Consider the following 16,434-nt stretch of genomic DNA (forward strand, 5'->3'; position numbering starts at 1 on the left):
GTAGATTTGAGGATGTACCAGTGTGAGTAGGGTAGGTGTGAGGATGTACCAGTGTGAATAGTATAGATGGGAGTAGGGTAGGTGTGAGGATGTACCAGTGTGAGTAGTATAGATGGGTGTAGGGTAGGTGTGAGGATGTACCAGTGTGAGTAGGGTAGATGTGGGTGTACCAATGTGAGTTGTATAGGTGGGAGTAGGGTAGGTGTTAGTATGTACCAGTGGGAGTAGTATAGGTGGGAGTAGGATAGATGTGAATATGTACCAGTATGAGTGGTATAGGTGGGAGTAGGATAGATGCGAGTATGTACCAGCATGAGTAGTATAGGTGGGAGTAGGGTAGGTGTGTGGATGTACAAGTGTGAGTAGGGTAGGTGTGTGGATTTACCAATGTGAGTAGGGTAGGTGTGAGGGTGTACCAGTGTGAGCAGTATTGGTGTGAGGGTGTACCAATGTGAGTAATATAGGTGGAAGTAGGGTAGATGTGAGTATGTACCAGTGTGAGTAGTATAGGTGGGAGTAGCGTCGGTGTGTGGATGTACCAGTGAGTGTAGTATAGGTTGGAGTATGGTAGGTGTGAAAGTGTACCAGTGTGAGTAGTATAGGTGGGAGTATGGTAGATGTGTGGATCTACCTGTGTGAGTAGTATAGGTTGGAGTAGGATAGATGTGAGTATGTACCAGTGTGAGTAGGATAGATGTGAGTATGTACCAGTGCGAGTAGTATACTGTTACACCCTCACACCTACCATACTCCCACCTATACTACTCACACTGGTACACCTTCACACGTACCATACTCCCACCTATACTACTCATACTGTTACACCCTCACACCTTCCCTACTCCCACCTATGAGTAGTATAGGTGGGAGTATGGTAGGTGTGAAGGTGTAACAGTATGAGTAGTATAGGTGGGAGTATGGTACGTGTGTGGATCTGCCAGTGTGAGTAGTATAGGTGGGAGTATGGTAGATGTGTGGATCTGCCAGTGTGAGTAGTATAGGTGGGAGTAGGATAGATGTGAGTATGTACCAGTGCGAGTAGTATAGGTGGGAGTAGGGTAGGTGTGAGGGTGTAACAGTATGAGTAGTATAGGTTGGAGTATGGTAGGTGTGAAGGTGTACCAGTGTGAGTAGTATAGGTGGGAGTATGGTAGATGTGTGGATCTACCAGGGTGAGTAGTATAGGTGGGAGTATGGTAGATGTGTGGATCTACCAGGGTGAGTAGTATAGGTTGGAGTAGGATATATCTGAGTTTTTACCAGTGTGAGTAGTATAGGTGGGAGTAGGATAGATGTGAGTATGTACCAGTGCGAGTATAGGTGGGAGTAGGGTAGGTGTGAGGGTGTAACGGTATGAGTAGTATAGGTGGGAGTATGGTAAGTATGTGGATGTACCAGTGTGAGTAGTATAGGTGGGAGTATGGTAGTTGTGTAGATGTACTAGTGTGAGTAGTATAGGTGGGAGTAGGGTGGGTGTGTGGATGTACCAGTGTGAGTAGTATTGGTGAGAGTAGGGTAGGTGTGAGGGTGTACCAGCGTGAGTAGGGTAGATGTGGGTGTACCAGTGTATAGATGGGAGTAGGGTAGGTGTGAGGGTGTACCAGTGTGAGTAGTATAGGTGGGAGTAGGGTAGATGTGTGGATGTACCAGTGTGAGTAGTATAGATGGGAGTAAGTAGAAAAAGGAGGGGGGGTTTAACCCCCTATTGTTCCTCAGCACACTGAATAGTACCTGCAACAATATATGAAAACTATATGGTCATAGCAATCAGAGATATTAGTTGCATACATTTGCAAATACATGGGAAGCTGCTAGGCCACGTCACGGCTTCTCTGTCACTAACAGTCCCTAACACTAAGGGGTTCACATCCGGGGCGCAGTGCACCCCGAAAAACGTCCAGCCCAGGACCCCCCCAGGGCATCACATGAAAAATGGAAAAAAAAAGTGACAGTGCAGTGTAAAGTATAACTGTGTAAGACTAATTAGTGAGTGTTGGAAAAAGGGGTTAAAATATATGTGAATTATTACATGAAAAAAATACAAACATAATATGTGATGTAAAAAGCAACTATGTGTATTAAGTGGTGATGCCATGAGGGGGCCCAGCCAGACCAGCCCCGGGGGCCTTACGCCTGAACGCTCACCCCAAATGTAAAATATACCAATTATGAGGCCTCATGATAAAGGCACATATAAATTTTGTCAAATGTAAGGCCTCCTGATTAAGGCACATACATAAATGCATCCACATTGAGAGCCACCTTACCTGGGAGTCACCCCTGGGAACTCCAACTAGCACTACTAGAACCAGCATGCCCTACTACTGCTGGCTCCTCCATGCCACTCATACCAAACAAACAAAAAAAAAAAATGGGAGTATGGTAAGTGTGTGGATGTACCGGTGGGAGTATGGTAGGTGTGAGGATGTACCAGTGTGAATAGGATAGATGTGGGTGTACCAATGTGAGTAGTATAGGTGGCAGTAGGGTAGATGTGAGTATGTATCAATGTGAGTAGGGTAGGTGTGAGGGTGTACCAGCGGGTGTAGTATAGGTGGGATTAGGGTAGGTGTGAGTAGTATAGAAGGGAGTAGGGTAGGTGTGAGGGTGTACCGGTGTGAGTAGGGTAGATGTGGATATACCAGTGTGAGTAGTATAGGTGGGAGTAGGGTAGATGTGTGGCTGTACCAGTGGGAGTAGTATAGTTGGGAGTATGGTAGCTGTGAGGATGCACCAGTGTGAGTAGGGTAGATGTGGATGTACCAGTCTGAGTAAGGTAGATGTGGATGTACCAATGTGAGTAGTATAGGTGGGAGTAGGTAGGTGTGAGGATGTACCAGTGGGAGTAGGGTAGATATGAGTATGTATCAATGTGAGTAGGGTAGGTGTGAAGGTGTACCAGTGTGAGTAGTATAGGTGGGAGTAGGTTTGGTGTGTGGATGTACCAGTGTGAGTAATATAGATGGGAGTATGGTAAGAGTGTGGATGAACAGTGTGTGTAGTATAGGTGGGAGTAGGGTGGGTGTGTGGATGTACTAGTGGGAGTAGTATAGGTGGGAGTATGGTAGGTGTGAGGATGTACCTGTGTGAGTAGGGTAGATGTGTATATGTACCAGTGTGAGTAGTATAGGTTGGAGTTCTGTAGGTGTGCGGTTGTACCAGTGTGAGTAGTATAGGTGGGAGTAGGTTTTGTGCGTGGATGTATCAGTGTGAGTAGTATAAATGGGAGTAGGGTAGGTGTGTGGATATACCAGTGAGAGTAGGGTAGGTATGAGGATGTACCGGTGGGAGTAGGGTAGGTATGAAGATGTACCAGTGTGAGAAGTATAGGTGGGAGTAAGGTAGGTGGGAGTAGGGTAGGTGTGAGGATGTACCAGTGTGAGTAGGGTAGATGTTGGTGTACCAGTGTGAGTAGTATAGGTGGTAGTAGGTAGGTATGAGGGTGCATTAGTGTGAGAAGTATAGGTTGGCATAGAATTAGCTGTAATAGACAGTGATTTTCTGAGATTTGTGTATGTACATTTGTATTAAAATGATGCCCAAAAACAAGTAGAGAATGGAAAATTGACTTGGAGGGTACATCAAATGTATTTATAATACATTTATACAATATAATTAAATTTAATGTCCCATCCTCCTGCCAATGTTCTGCTCTATACTCTTCGTTTTGGGGCATTATTTGAATGACGTACACATAATAAATTGGATTCCTAACAAGTGGCAAGGACAAACACAGGTTCATATTAGATGCACAGTTAGTTGCATTTTCCAAGACACTGCTCGGAGGGCGATTTTAAATTGTAAATACGGGTAAGCAGACAAAGGCGGTGCAAAACGTGCCAGGATTCTCCCTGGCTCAGCCAAGTCTTTCTGCGTAAGTGACAACTAATCTGTAATGCCGTTCATTGCAAGGGAAGGAGAATGCTGTCTGGGATGGGGAGATTATCTCACCAGCTTTTCATAGCATCATAGGATTTATTCCTACCTGTCTCCTGGAGGCAGTACACAGCCGGTGTCAAGTTCACGTAATATGGGAGAATTAATAGAACCATTATCCCCTCTGACTTCCTACACCATTGCGGGATTGTGCCGATGTCTATTTATAAATATTTACAGTACTCAGCGCCATGCGCTACGACAATGTATATACAGCAAATAATGACCAACACACTCAGCATTTATGTTCCTATAGAAGTCAACCACTTAAAAATAATGGAAGATGAAATGTCCTTTAATTTATCTCGCTAACGCATATATATTTCTTCCTCTAAGTTTGCCTTTTGTCGTGGTTCTACTGTAATCTTATTCATCCATAAAGCACAATATTTGGCTTACATGACATCAGATTGGTGAGTAAACCATCACGGCGTTCCATGGCGATCTGTAGAATGGAAATAAATAATGGTGAACTTGCCTCACTCAAGTTGCTGTAAGTCAAGTTAGCACGCTAATTACCCCGGCTAGTATGCTAATCACAGCCACCGCTGAACATGGCTGGTGATTGTCCTGCAAATATTCACTGGCTGGTAGTCTTAATCGTTACCTTTGGCTTCCTGCACAAGTGCCAGCTTTGCCAGCAGCCGTCTGGGCAAATAACTGCTTTGGATGAAGTATGACGCCATTCAAAGTAGAATACATGAAAATTAATCGCCTTGAGAAACCTAATATTAATTATTTTTTTCTCTTTGTAAAAACTGTACTAACTTCCTAAACCTACTGTACTAAAGGTGCCTACACACTTAGCGATATTTTACACAATTTGCCCGATTCCGACGCATCGTGACGACAAATCGTGTCAAATATGCCCAAACCGTGAGTGTCCACTCACGATCACGATGGCGATGCACGTCCCCGCCGGTCGTTCATCGCATCTTCAGAACTGCCGTACTGTAGGACAGATCTGACCATCTCAGACACGATGCACTGGAATAGTTAGGAGGCACGATAGATCGTTTGTCACATTGGACTGTTTTTAACACCAAATCGTGCCCAAAATGGGCCGGGGAGCTGCTAGGGAGAGTTCAAGGGGAAATCGGACACAATGTCGGATCGTGAGCACATCGCCAAGTGTGTAGGCACCTTAAGATGTACTAAATTTGTTGGCATTCCACCTATTAGTTATAGCTTCAGACCGCCCTTAATAAGGCATCTTCTATTATGACCAGGTTGTATTTGCAGGGTGAGTCCTATGGGTATAAATACTATAGGTCGCTTTTATTCGATTTAAAAACGATAAAAATCAATCAGTGTCGCTCAACATCGATGTTGTGTTTCTGGGACTAAATCACACATTTACGAATACTTAAAAAAAAAAAAAAAAAATTAGGTATTCGTAAATGTGTGATTTAGTCCCAGGTGTTGATCGATTATGATCGATTTTAAAATGATTAAAATCGTCCTTTATTAGCTATAGCCCCTACTTTCCTTTCTGCAGTGTAGGGGTTAATTGTAAAATCTCTTACCAGTGGTTTTCCTGGGAGGTGATTAGATCTTGAATATCTCAGCTGTAGAACACTGACATATGACTGTCATCACTGACTGTCGCACGGGAGCAATTTTGAATTTACGGCAATACTTTTTTTTTTTGTTTTTTAACCGAGGTCTTATAGCGCATTGGGGCAGATGTATGAAGCTCTGGAAAGTGATAAAGTGCCGAATGATAAACGACCAACCAACTGTCATGTTATAGGCTGTGTTTGAAAAATGACAGTTGGGAGCTGAGTGGCTGCTGGTTTATCACTCTGCACTTTATCACTTTCCAGAGCTTAGTACATCTGGCCCCAGTAGTTTTTTCCTCCTGACGGCAACACGAAAAGATTTAGTTTTGACGTAAAACGCAAAAGGGCCACGTAACGTTGTCCGTGAGAGAAACAGTCTCCACTTAGGTCAGCTCCAGCCACGTTACGTGTCTGTCCCGGTGCTGTATTTATTGTCATGCCAAAGCAGGGTCTTACCGGGAATTGGACTCGTTTGAAATTAAAGAATTGTTTTTCACATAAATGAAATAGGATCGGTAATAAAAGGGAAAAGCTGACATTTTGCATCAGTAAACAGGGCTTACATCAATTTTTTTCTGGATAATATGGATCAAACTCTACATAGTATAAAAGACTGTCCATCGTTGCGATATATCTTTAATGGATTAGGCAGCGTAAGCCCAGAAAGCGCTCGGACATCTGTTTTTCTATTGACTTCCGTCACTGCTCGGCTCCCCATTGTCATACATTAATGTGTCATACATGTAAACCTTCCTCACCAAGTACTCTATAGAATAGTGACAACTGCAACAAAACCCGTCCAGTGGTTCTCGAGATTAGCCCATTACACACATACAGACGCCTACCAGGGACTTTATTTTATACTACAGAGATGTCCACATACATCTGTCCTCCGTGCACTATAAGTCGCACCACACAACGCGGGAGCTCCGTGTGACTCAGAAGCGCCGGTCGTCTTTTCGTGCGACTTTTTACCTTTCAAATGCGTCTTATTCACACAGCGATGCGAATAAATAGCGCACACAGCTCCTGTTGATTAAAATTATATGCGGCATGCCTATGTTCTGTGTGCGACTGCGGGTGTATCTGCATGCGTAACGCTACGTTACAGTGTCACAGCCGCTGACACTGTAACGTAGCATTTCGCATGCAGATACACCCGCAGACGCTCACAGAACATAAGCATGCCAAATATAATTTTAACGTGCAAGGAGGCTAGATGTATGAGGACACATCTGTATGTATAGATCACTCTAGGTCCAGCAGCAGGCAGGGCACCTGACCTAGAGATAGGGCACTTCTGCAAGCGCCGGAGGCGAGCGTGTGGCCGAAAAGGGGCGTGCCTTTGGGGCGTCCCCTTTTCGTCACTCCTGGGGGCATGCCCGGCAGCCCCCAAGCGCTGCGGCATCCATTCACCAGCGGTGACTGCTGCGCCGCCGTTTTGACCACCTGCGGGACACTGCGACCCGCGGGTGGAGACAGAACCTACAGGCTGTCTCAGCGGGGGTGCCGTGCTGGAGGGCAGTGTGCTTTCTTCCCTTGGGAGATAGGACAGGGCGCGGCGCCCCGCTGAGACAGCCTAGCGGGAACGCTATAGATGGGTTATTTGAATATTGAAGGGTTGCGATGCAGTTTTCATGGCTGATAGTGTTGTTCCGAATGAAACGGTTCATATTTTGGGATGGAATCACGGGTTAGAGGGCCTGATTCAGAAATGTGCGTAAAGCCGATATTTACGCAGTTTGAGTGATTATCGGTAATCTGCACATGCGTTCGTGTCACACTGTCCATGCATCAAGTTTAAGTTTCGTTGTGAGGATTTGTTTGCAAAGCGATCGACATACGGAGACACTGGACGGCAATGAAGGAGGTGGCGACTCAAACGCAGTTTTTCATCGTGTACAGGATTTGCAGTCGCAGTGTCTCCGCAAATCCGCTACACAATGAAAATGGCTGCGGCGTCTCCGTTCCTGCGGCCCTTCCTTGTGACCATAGCGTTACTCAGAAATGTGGTGATCGTCTGCTCTGAGACCGATGGCGAGTCTTTGTACGCAGTCGCTTGAATTAGCAAAGCAGCCGATGGGCCACGACATTCGCACAGGCATCGCGTTCAAATTCGCAGCTGCATCTGTGTTATCGTCCGTCTGCGAATCAGGCCGATAGGTCGGGATGGGATCATGGGTTAGAATCTGTTATACTCGCGTTTTTTATCTATATATCGTGAAAGGAGAGATTTGATTACAGATCCTTTTGTATTCCGTTTGTATCTATTTGAAGGCGACGCTCTTGCTCCAGCCAGATTTCTAGAATTTTTGTACATACAAAATAGATTTGGGAAACCTTGGCAAACGACGATAAAGCCTCGCGCTGACGGGAAGCTGGGCGCCAGCTGGCGCGCATTCACAGGACTTGTACACTGTACATCTTGTCCTGAAATAAGGAGATGGGGCTAAAGAATGAATTTTAGGAGTAGGAGCGAAAAAGCTCTGACTGAGTCACAGTGGGGTCAATGAACGTTTCGGAGATTAGCTGTGACCAAGGTAGAAGGAATGGGTTTGGCAGCCAGTGGAGAAACATCCGACAATAAGCATAAATGTCTGCAGATAAGATGACAAGTTATTAGTGGGGATTTGGCATTAGTCAGACGTTGGACTGGACATTTGTTTTATACAGATTTAATTGCCTCAGCGAAGAGATCTGTTAGGAGCCTCTGAGAGAGGAAATGCAGGTTTCCTCCTGTTTATGCTCGGACTATCCACGTCCTCGCTCGGATTAAGCCGTGCTCCCTGCTTCAGATGATGTAAACTACCGGAGCTAAACGCCGAAAAGCTTCGCTTTTTGGAGTTTAGTCCATAGGGGTCAGATCATAGTGCCCATTAATAATAATGAGGACTGCGATCTGAAGTGCTGATTAGAACTTTGCAGGAGATTTCTGTGAAATCTCCTGCATTGTCATTCGTACATAGGAACAATACATAAAATGATGCAGAAAATACAGTTTCTGCATCATTTTATGTAAGAAAACGGCTTGATACATAGGCCCCTTAGTGTTTAACCTTCCTTTACTTGTATCGGAGAATGTGCTACCTGCAAACCATCTGAAGCGATCCCATAGAGGGCTACAGTGGCGCTGTGAATGTACAGAGGCCCTGATTCAGAGCCAGACGCTCTGACAGAGAGCTCGCTCTGAATCAGGGCCGCTCGTATAGCTGTGGGTGACCTGGTCGCGATGGTCGCAACCATCGGGCTTGTGATGAGACCCTTGTGGTAGGGTCTCGTTGCCGCAAGCCCTGGAGTGCTTTCGGCTCTATCAGTCGAGAGCACTCCCACTGACATCAGACGGTAGGCGTTCCCATTGGACCTCCGTCTGGGCAGCCGCGCCCCCCTGGCTCGCCCACCAAAGGGGGCATGCTGTCACTCACCATCGACAGCACGCCCCCTTTGTAGCGAGACCCAGAGCGACGGCTTGCCCGTCGCTATCCACGTCTCGTGCATGCGCACGATGGAGCCGCCTCCGTCGTGCGCATGCGCACTGGGCCAACATCGACCCGCTTCCAAGCGGATCTGAATCAGGCCCAGAGTTCACCATTGCTGACCACCAACTCTCAAATACATCGCTCCCTATTGCTGTATTTGGGAGCCTAGATTGGTTTAAGGAGATGTCGTCCAAAGTTCCTTTCTGGCCTTTCCTTTTTCATCGTGGTATACGTTGGCGCCAAAAGTAAATGAATGTTTTTCTGGTGACCTATTTTTTTTTTTTTTTTTAAATTTCTCCAGCTGTGTCAAAGTTTAGTATCTATCTGACTGTTCCTTGTCACCTTATAGATAATCAGCGATGTTTACGAATATACTGGCACAGAGTGTTTTTTTTGGAGGGTGGGTGTGTGTTCACATCCGTTATTTTTAGTCCCTTTGACCAACAGTTCATGTGAAATTGACTCTGTTCTTTGTGTATGAATTTTAGCAGTTTTGTGAAAATTGAGCTTTTTTTTTCCTGGAATACTAGAGCTGTGAATCCATTAAAACGTGGCCGAATCTTTAAATGTACAGGCACTTATCTGTTTAGAGGCTAGTTATTCTGAGCGGAATGGATTTTCTACGTCAGAAACAGAACAGCATGTACCACTTCAGGCTCTGCTTTTAAATCTACCTAAACGACAACACGTTAACGTGGTCTGAATGATAATTATTCCAGACATGTTAAGCACCACTAAGGACAGTCATCGGCCAGTTCCATTGAAAAGATCTGGACATAAGTGGAACGTTAAACTTGTACTGAAACATAATATAAAAAAAACCTCCATCTCCTTTTGTGAACTACATAGCTCAAGTGTGGGCAGCGATCGGGTATGTTGCCCATCTCGTGCCCTCCTGACGACTGACCCTATACTCCTGTTGCTTCTGTAGCTGTCATCAGAACCCAGTGATGCACATGTAATGGGGTCTATCATCTGGAAACCCGTTCTCTAGCCAGTTCCCAGAGTGGAAAATTATGGCTGCTGCTTAATGCTGCTGTTCTGTAAACTGATATAGTTACTGAGTGTATCCTACTACAGGCACTGCGAGGAGCCCTGATAAACAGGGGCAGTTTTAGGGGAAAATACAGGGGGCGTATGAAATGTATTTTAGAAATCGTGCTGAAAGCTACACCCATCTGATGCTAAAGGTCTCTCTCCAGAGCAGCTATACTTGCTGGATACTAACAAGTACAAGTTTGCCGTAACCCTAATTGTATAGTGAGTGCATGAATTACGGTAACTACAACCAAGGCTTTTAAGAAAAGGCCCCCATACATCAGAGCTTGATTGATTTGCAGCAATCGTGCAATTTGCAATCGATTGTGTATAAAAATCTTTCCCTTTTTCAATCGATTGCAGAATTGCCACAATCGATTGAAAAAGGGAAAGATTTTTATACACAATCGATTGATTGCAGCAATCGTGCAATTTGCAATCTCTGATGTATGGGGGCCTAAAGTCTGTGTGTGTGTCTGTGTGTGTGTGTGTGTGTGTGTGCGTATATAATATATAAATCACAGGGGGCTCTGCACTCACCATAATAACAACAATAATTATAAACAGTGGGGTTTTGGCTCATGAATTTATCATTGCATTTAAGCCTGCAGCCCCCGACAAGGGACCCCACTTTACTGCAAGTCCCTACTCGATTGCTCAGAATTATAACATGGACATTAGTGTTAAACTCAGGGTATGCTATCAAGGTTTAAAGCTCACAGCAACTTTGCTTTTAAACGTGAGACAGTTACCTAGCACACCTGTTGCAAAGCACCTAGGAGAACAGCTGACACAAGCTAGATTAAACAGGTTAAAACAGGTGCATGAGAAAATGTGATCACAAATATGATTAATTCAAAAAATTAATCAAATAAACAAAAAGCACTAATTTACGGCGCTCAACATTCCTAGATTTGGGGTGCAACATGGTATGTGACCACATTGTTTAAATAGAAATCAGCCCCTGTGATTTCTATTTAAACAATGTGGTCACATACAATATGTGGAAAAGGTTAAGGAGAGAAGGGAAAGGAGAAAATAAACTCTGGTGAGCACTCTTTGTTTTGTATTATGTCATTTAAAACATAACTTTTGTTAATGTACGTATTAGAATAATTGCCTCTTGCTTCAAACAGGCTTTTAAATAAACTCAGAAAACATAAAAAGCATCATATTCATATTTATGATCGGTATCAGGATTTGAATTCAATCCGTATGAGAAATATTAAATCAAATAAAACAAGAGTAGGTCAAATACCGTCTCGCGCTGATATTGATTTCTAGAAATTATACAGCATCATATCCAATATGAACACAGAGAATTGAGGCGTCCAACAAACTGGGAATGTAAAAATGTATAACATAACGGGTACACAAAAATAAGGTAGATTAGTATAGTAACAGAAAAATAATTATGTAGACTGAGATCTGCTTTTCCCAGTCGTGCAGAGCATCAGACTGGAAATGAGAGTCCCGTGCAACAGCACAGTGCAGAAACAATAGACCCGTTTCTACTGCCAGCACTGGACTGCGGCTAAATCCTGTTGCATGGCATTGCAGGATGAAAGTCTCTCTCACTCGCACGCCCGTCTTTACTAACCGGGAAGTGATTGGTCACCCCCCCCCGGCTTAAAATCCAGGCTTACCTGTGAGTCCGTACTTACATCACCTTCTCTGTGAACAAGCCAGAACGGCGAAATGTGCGTCGGGAAAGAGTGTCCGTGGCTTCGCAACGCGGGACACCCCAGCATCAAGTTTGTATACATTGTGATCTTGGAGATCATTATCCATACCGTATATTACATTCACAGCATGCCACAATTATGTCCGCAGGACTGCTTTTACAATTGGAATTTGTAGGGAGATTTGTTACATTTCTCTACATAAGGGCTTATGTGCTGTCATTTACACACAAATACTGATTGCAGGAGATGATATATATTTCTACTTCAGGGTCCATAGGGTATCCACAGGATACCTTGGGGTATAGGCGATGGCGGCAGACATCCAGGCACCACAGAGTTAAATTTTCAGCCTCCCAGGATGCACTGGGGTCCCTCTCCTATACCCCGAGCCTCAGGCCACTCATTTTTCGTCGGTGCCTGGCCGGACCAGTCGCACCGTACAGAGGGGGGTCTTTTTAAGGCCCCTGAATATTTCTTCGCAGCTGTGGCTGCACAACTAGAGTGCTCCAGCATAGGACAGTCAGTATTGACGTCCATGCTGTCACTCCTACACCCCGCCGGTACCAGAACGCCGGTACCGATCCGGGGATGCTGGTAGGTAGCTGGGGTCACAGCTAGCGGTGATCCTGGCTGCCTGGACTGTGGCCGGATGCACGGGGAACAAGGTAAGCGGCGGGTTCCCTCGGTGGGCACCCGCCGGTAACATAGTCCTGTTTGGTCCCCAGGCAGGGGGCTCCCTGGGGACCGGCTGCGCGTGGGGCCAGGTACTGATCCTGCGCCTTCCACTAGACCACCAGGGACAGCGGGCCGCAGCATGTGCGGTACAGCGCGGCGTCCCAGGGGTTAATAGCACGCCAGGGGAGAACGCCTTCCCTGTCTCACAACCGGCGTCTCCCCCGCTGCACAGTGCCATTCCACATCGGTCTGAGCGGGCTGTGTCAGCACTCCTCCCCCGGGCCCCACCTTCTCTCTGCTCCTCGGTGGCCATTTTCTCACTACATGTGCTGGGGATGGCAAATGCTGCTGGAAGCTGATACAGATGCCATTGTGGTCCGGGTCCCCCGCATACCTCTCTTTCAATTAAGGTCAGTGTATGCAGCACTGTTTCCTACCAGGCTCTGGTCTGTGTAGTTGATCGCAGTGTTTGTAATGCAGGATGTTATCTGTGCATTGTATGTGACTTAAATGCTAGCGCTGTTTACCTGTACTTTCATTTCTGACTGTCAGCCTTTTTCCTATCCCTGTTCTTCTGCTACAGCCCTTGCGGTGCGGTGTTGCAGGGTGTTTATTACCTCACAGTAAACATGTTTTTTCTGTGTGGGAGGACACATACGCTCCGTTCACACTCCTCATGTCTGAAAGTGAACGAGGATATCCTCTTCCAGCTATAATGTACTGGTATAATGTGCAGTTAGCGGAGGGATATGTAGACGCTGAGGGTTTATGGAGGGCATGTTGTATTATATATCACGCCCCATTTCTGTCACTGTGCCGGCACAAAAAAGGGGACCGCCCTCGGCTGGCTAAGATGCTTACAGCCTTTGTGGGCAACGCCCCCTGCGTTTCCCCATAGGGGTTATCGCAGCCTGTGGTGGTCTCATCACATGCAGGGGTCCCTGGACAGTTGATGGTACCCCAGTGTATCCTGTTTTTCGCCCCCCCAGGTCTCGCAGGAGCCTGTGTGGGTGAATTTATTGTCCAAATGGTATAGCACCTGATGGACGTTTTACAGGGGGAGTCACCATTTCGGCCTTCTAAACGGCCTTTCGGGTCTCAGACGGGTAAAGGCATGACGTCTGCTGACGGTGACATTATTGACTTTTTCAGACACGAGCCCCTTAGTGCAAAGGAGGCGTAGTCTGGGTCTAAAGTCTATATACCTGGCCTTCTACGGGCAGTCCGTGCGGCTTTGGTTATTACATATCCCCCGTGGCTAAATCCAAATATGCCTTCTTTAAGGATAAGGATGTTGCCACTGTAATTCCTCTATCTGGTCAGGTGGATCATTTAGAGGAGGCGTGGAAAATCCGGGTAAGCGGTTCCAGCCTCAAAAACGGTTGACTTTTTGCATACCCTTTTTGCGGATAATTACATTTCCGAATGGGAGTTACCTGTACGGGTAGATTCACATGTTACACGTCTAGTGAGGAGTGCTACGTTGCCCATGCCCTCCAGGTCCTCTTTGAAGGAGGTTCCAGATTGCAAGGTGCAAATATATCTAAAATCCAATATTCCCTTGCTGGAGGGGCTTCCTGGCCGGCTATGGCCGTGTGCTGGGGGGACAGCCATGGAGCGCTGAGTAGGTAACTGGATCTCTGCACACTGACTCTCCAGCAGAGCAGGTGGATAGTGGCAAATTCTCAGAGACTTTGCCACGTTCATAATGAGACGGTCTTACATATAGCCTACTCCTTTCCAGAATCTCCTCGGCAGCAGTAGCGGCTTGCCGCTCCCTGTGGTTGCGCTCTTGGAAAGCGGACGCAGATTCCATTTGGAATGCTTTGCCTTTTACGGGACAAGTCCTGTTTGGCCCTCGTCTGGACGCAATTGTGGCCCCGCAGGCAGCAGCTATGTCTGCGTGTCTGCCATCGGCTACAGTCCCATCAGGGTCTGGGGCTTTGTCTTTTCGGCCCTGTGAGGCCAGGGTAAGTCTAAAATACAGCTTTCCAAGACAGTCAGTAGCCAGGAAATCTGCTCAGCCATAAGAACAGGCTTGGAGTACAAGACGTCCTACTCCCAAGTTGGACTATAAGCCTTCAGCCTCACGGGACGGGCCTCCTCTCGGGAGACCCCAGAGTTGGAGGCCGGCTTCTCCAGTTCGCCCAGTGCTGGTGTCTGACCACCACGGACACTGGGGTAAGAGTAGTATTTTCTTGAAGGTATGTCCTCTCCTCCCGGTAAAAGCCTCCTAGACGGTTTTTCGTTACAGGTCTTCTGTCAATTCAGGACAAGGCCCTGTAATTTTTGAGGGTGTTACATTCCAGGCAGGAGTTATAGTACCTATTCCGTTGCCCCAAAGGGGAACGAGGTATTACTCCATCCTCTTTCTGGTACAGACACCCAGTGGGTCTTACCAGGACATTCTCAACCTCGAATCCTTCAACAAATTCTTAAGGGTTCCTTGGTTCGGGAGGGGGACCCTGCATTCCGTCATTCAATGGAGCCTGGGAAATTTGTGGTGTCGTTGGATGTATTCAGGGTGACTACCTGAATATCCCTCTTTTCTTAGCACACCAGTGTTTTCCTCAGGTTTGCAGTGGTCGATAAGCATTTCCAGTTTCTGGCATTGCCCCTTGGTCTGGCCTCTGCGCCTCACGGTTTACCAGGGTCATGGCAGTTATGGCAGCCCACCTGCGGATGCAGGGAGTCCGCTTGGTACCCTATCCGGGCGACCTCCTGTTGTTACCACGGTCCCCTGAGATACTTCAGTGCCATATGCAACGGACAATATCTGTGTTGCTACGTTCGGGCTGACTGATAAACTGGAAATGGTCCCCTCTGATTCTTCACAGAGGATGATCCATATCCCAACATCGGAGGATCTTTGTGATTGAGGAAAAGATCTCTGCATTACAGGCAAAGGTACACAGTTGCCTGCAGAGTCGCCGAGTGTCTATTCACTTGGCAATGTGGTTCCTGGGTTCCAGGGTGTCGCTGTTCGACATGGTGGAGAGTACCCAGCTTCACTCTAAACCTCTGAAAAACTTGATCCTCTCCGGATGGGATGGGTTGCCCCATAGGATAAAGTCAATAGGCTTTCCCCGGAGGTTTGTCTCTCTCTGGCCTGGTGGCTGCGGAAAGCTCACCTAAACAAGGGGCACCCCCTTTGGGATTGCGGACAGGGTCGTTCTGATGACGGACGCCAGTATCCGTGGCTGGGAAGCAGTGACGGGTCCACACTTGTTCCAGGGCAGGTGGACACCAGTAGTTTTTGCGCTTCCCATAAACATCTGAGACCTCTGAGCAGTATTCAAGGCTCTCCAGCATACAGGATAGGTCCTCCACGGAAATACCGTGCAGGTACAGTCTGACAACGCCATCATGATGGCTTATGTAAACCACCTAGGAGGTCCCCGAAGTCAGGCGACACTAACAGTGGTGTCCCGAATTCTGGCTTGGGTGGAAGGCTATATCCCTGCCGTCATCGGCAGTGTTCATTCTGGAATCCTCAGATGGAAAGCAGGCTTTCTCAGCCGTCAAGACGTGCATTCAGGGAAATGTCCTCTTTATCAGGAGGTGTTCAATCTTCTGGTGAACAAGTGGAGCCTTTCAGAGATGAGAAGGTAGGTCCAGTGGACCTTCAAAGTGGTGTACCTCGTCCCTCCGTTATCACTTCTTCCTCCAGTAATAGCAAGAAGGAGGCACGCTCCTGCTGATAGCTCCAGCGTGGGCCAGATGGCACTATTACTCAGATCTTCGGAGCCTCTCAGTTAACACTCTGAAGCTGTTGCCTCTACGCCCGGACTTGTTGTCTCGGGATCCTGGCTGATACCCAGACCTGGGTTGTCTGTCCTTGACGGTGGAGACTGCCCTCTTAAGGTCTAGGAGTTTTTCCAGCTCTATAGTTAACAGGGGATCTGTCCATGCTAAGAGCTCGGAAGCTTTTATCTGCAAGAATTTACCATTGGGTATGGTATACTTTCTTTCAGTTGTGTTGCCCTAGAGGCTAGGCTCCTTGGGTATTCCGAATATCCAGAGGTTGGCTTTCCTACAGGTGGGCTTAGATAACGGTCTTCG

General features: G+C 46.8%; 1 protein-coding gene and 1 pseudogene across 2 annotated transcripts in view; one reads left to right on the plus strand and one right to left on the minus strand.

Moving 5' to 3' along the window:
* Positions 1-16,434, plus strand: part of LCLAT1 (lysocardiolipin acyltransferase 1) — a 335,781-nt gene that overhangs the window by 210,884 nt on the left and 108,463 nt on the right. The gene's annotated exons all lie outside the window — the stretch shown is intronic.
* Positions 1-16,434, minus strand: part of LOC148532357 (uncharacterized) — a 29,028-nt pseudogene that overhangs the window by 517 nt on the left and 12,077 nt on the right.

The sequence above is a fragment of the Taudactylus pleione genome, unplaced genomic scaffold (genome assembly GCF_031769625.1).
Source record: "Taudactylus pleione unplaced genomic scaffold, aTauple2 ptg000079l, whole genome shotgun sequence".
In the NCBI taxonomy this organism is placed as follows: domain Eukaryota; kingdom Metazoa; phylum Chordata; class Amphibia; order Anura; family Myobatrachidae; genus Taudactylus; species Taudactylus pleione.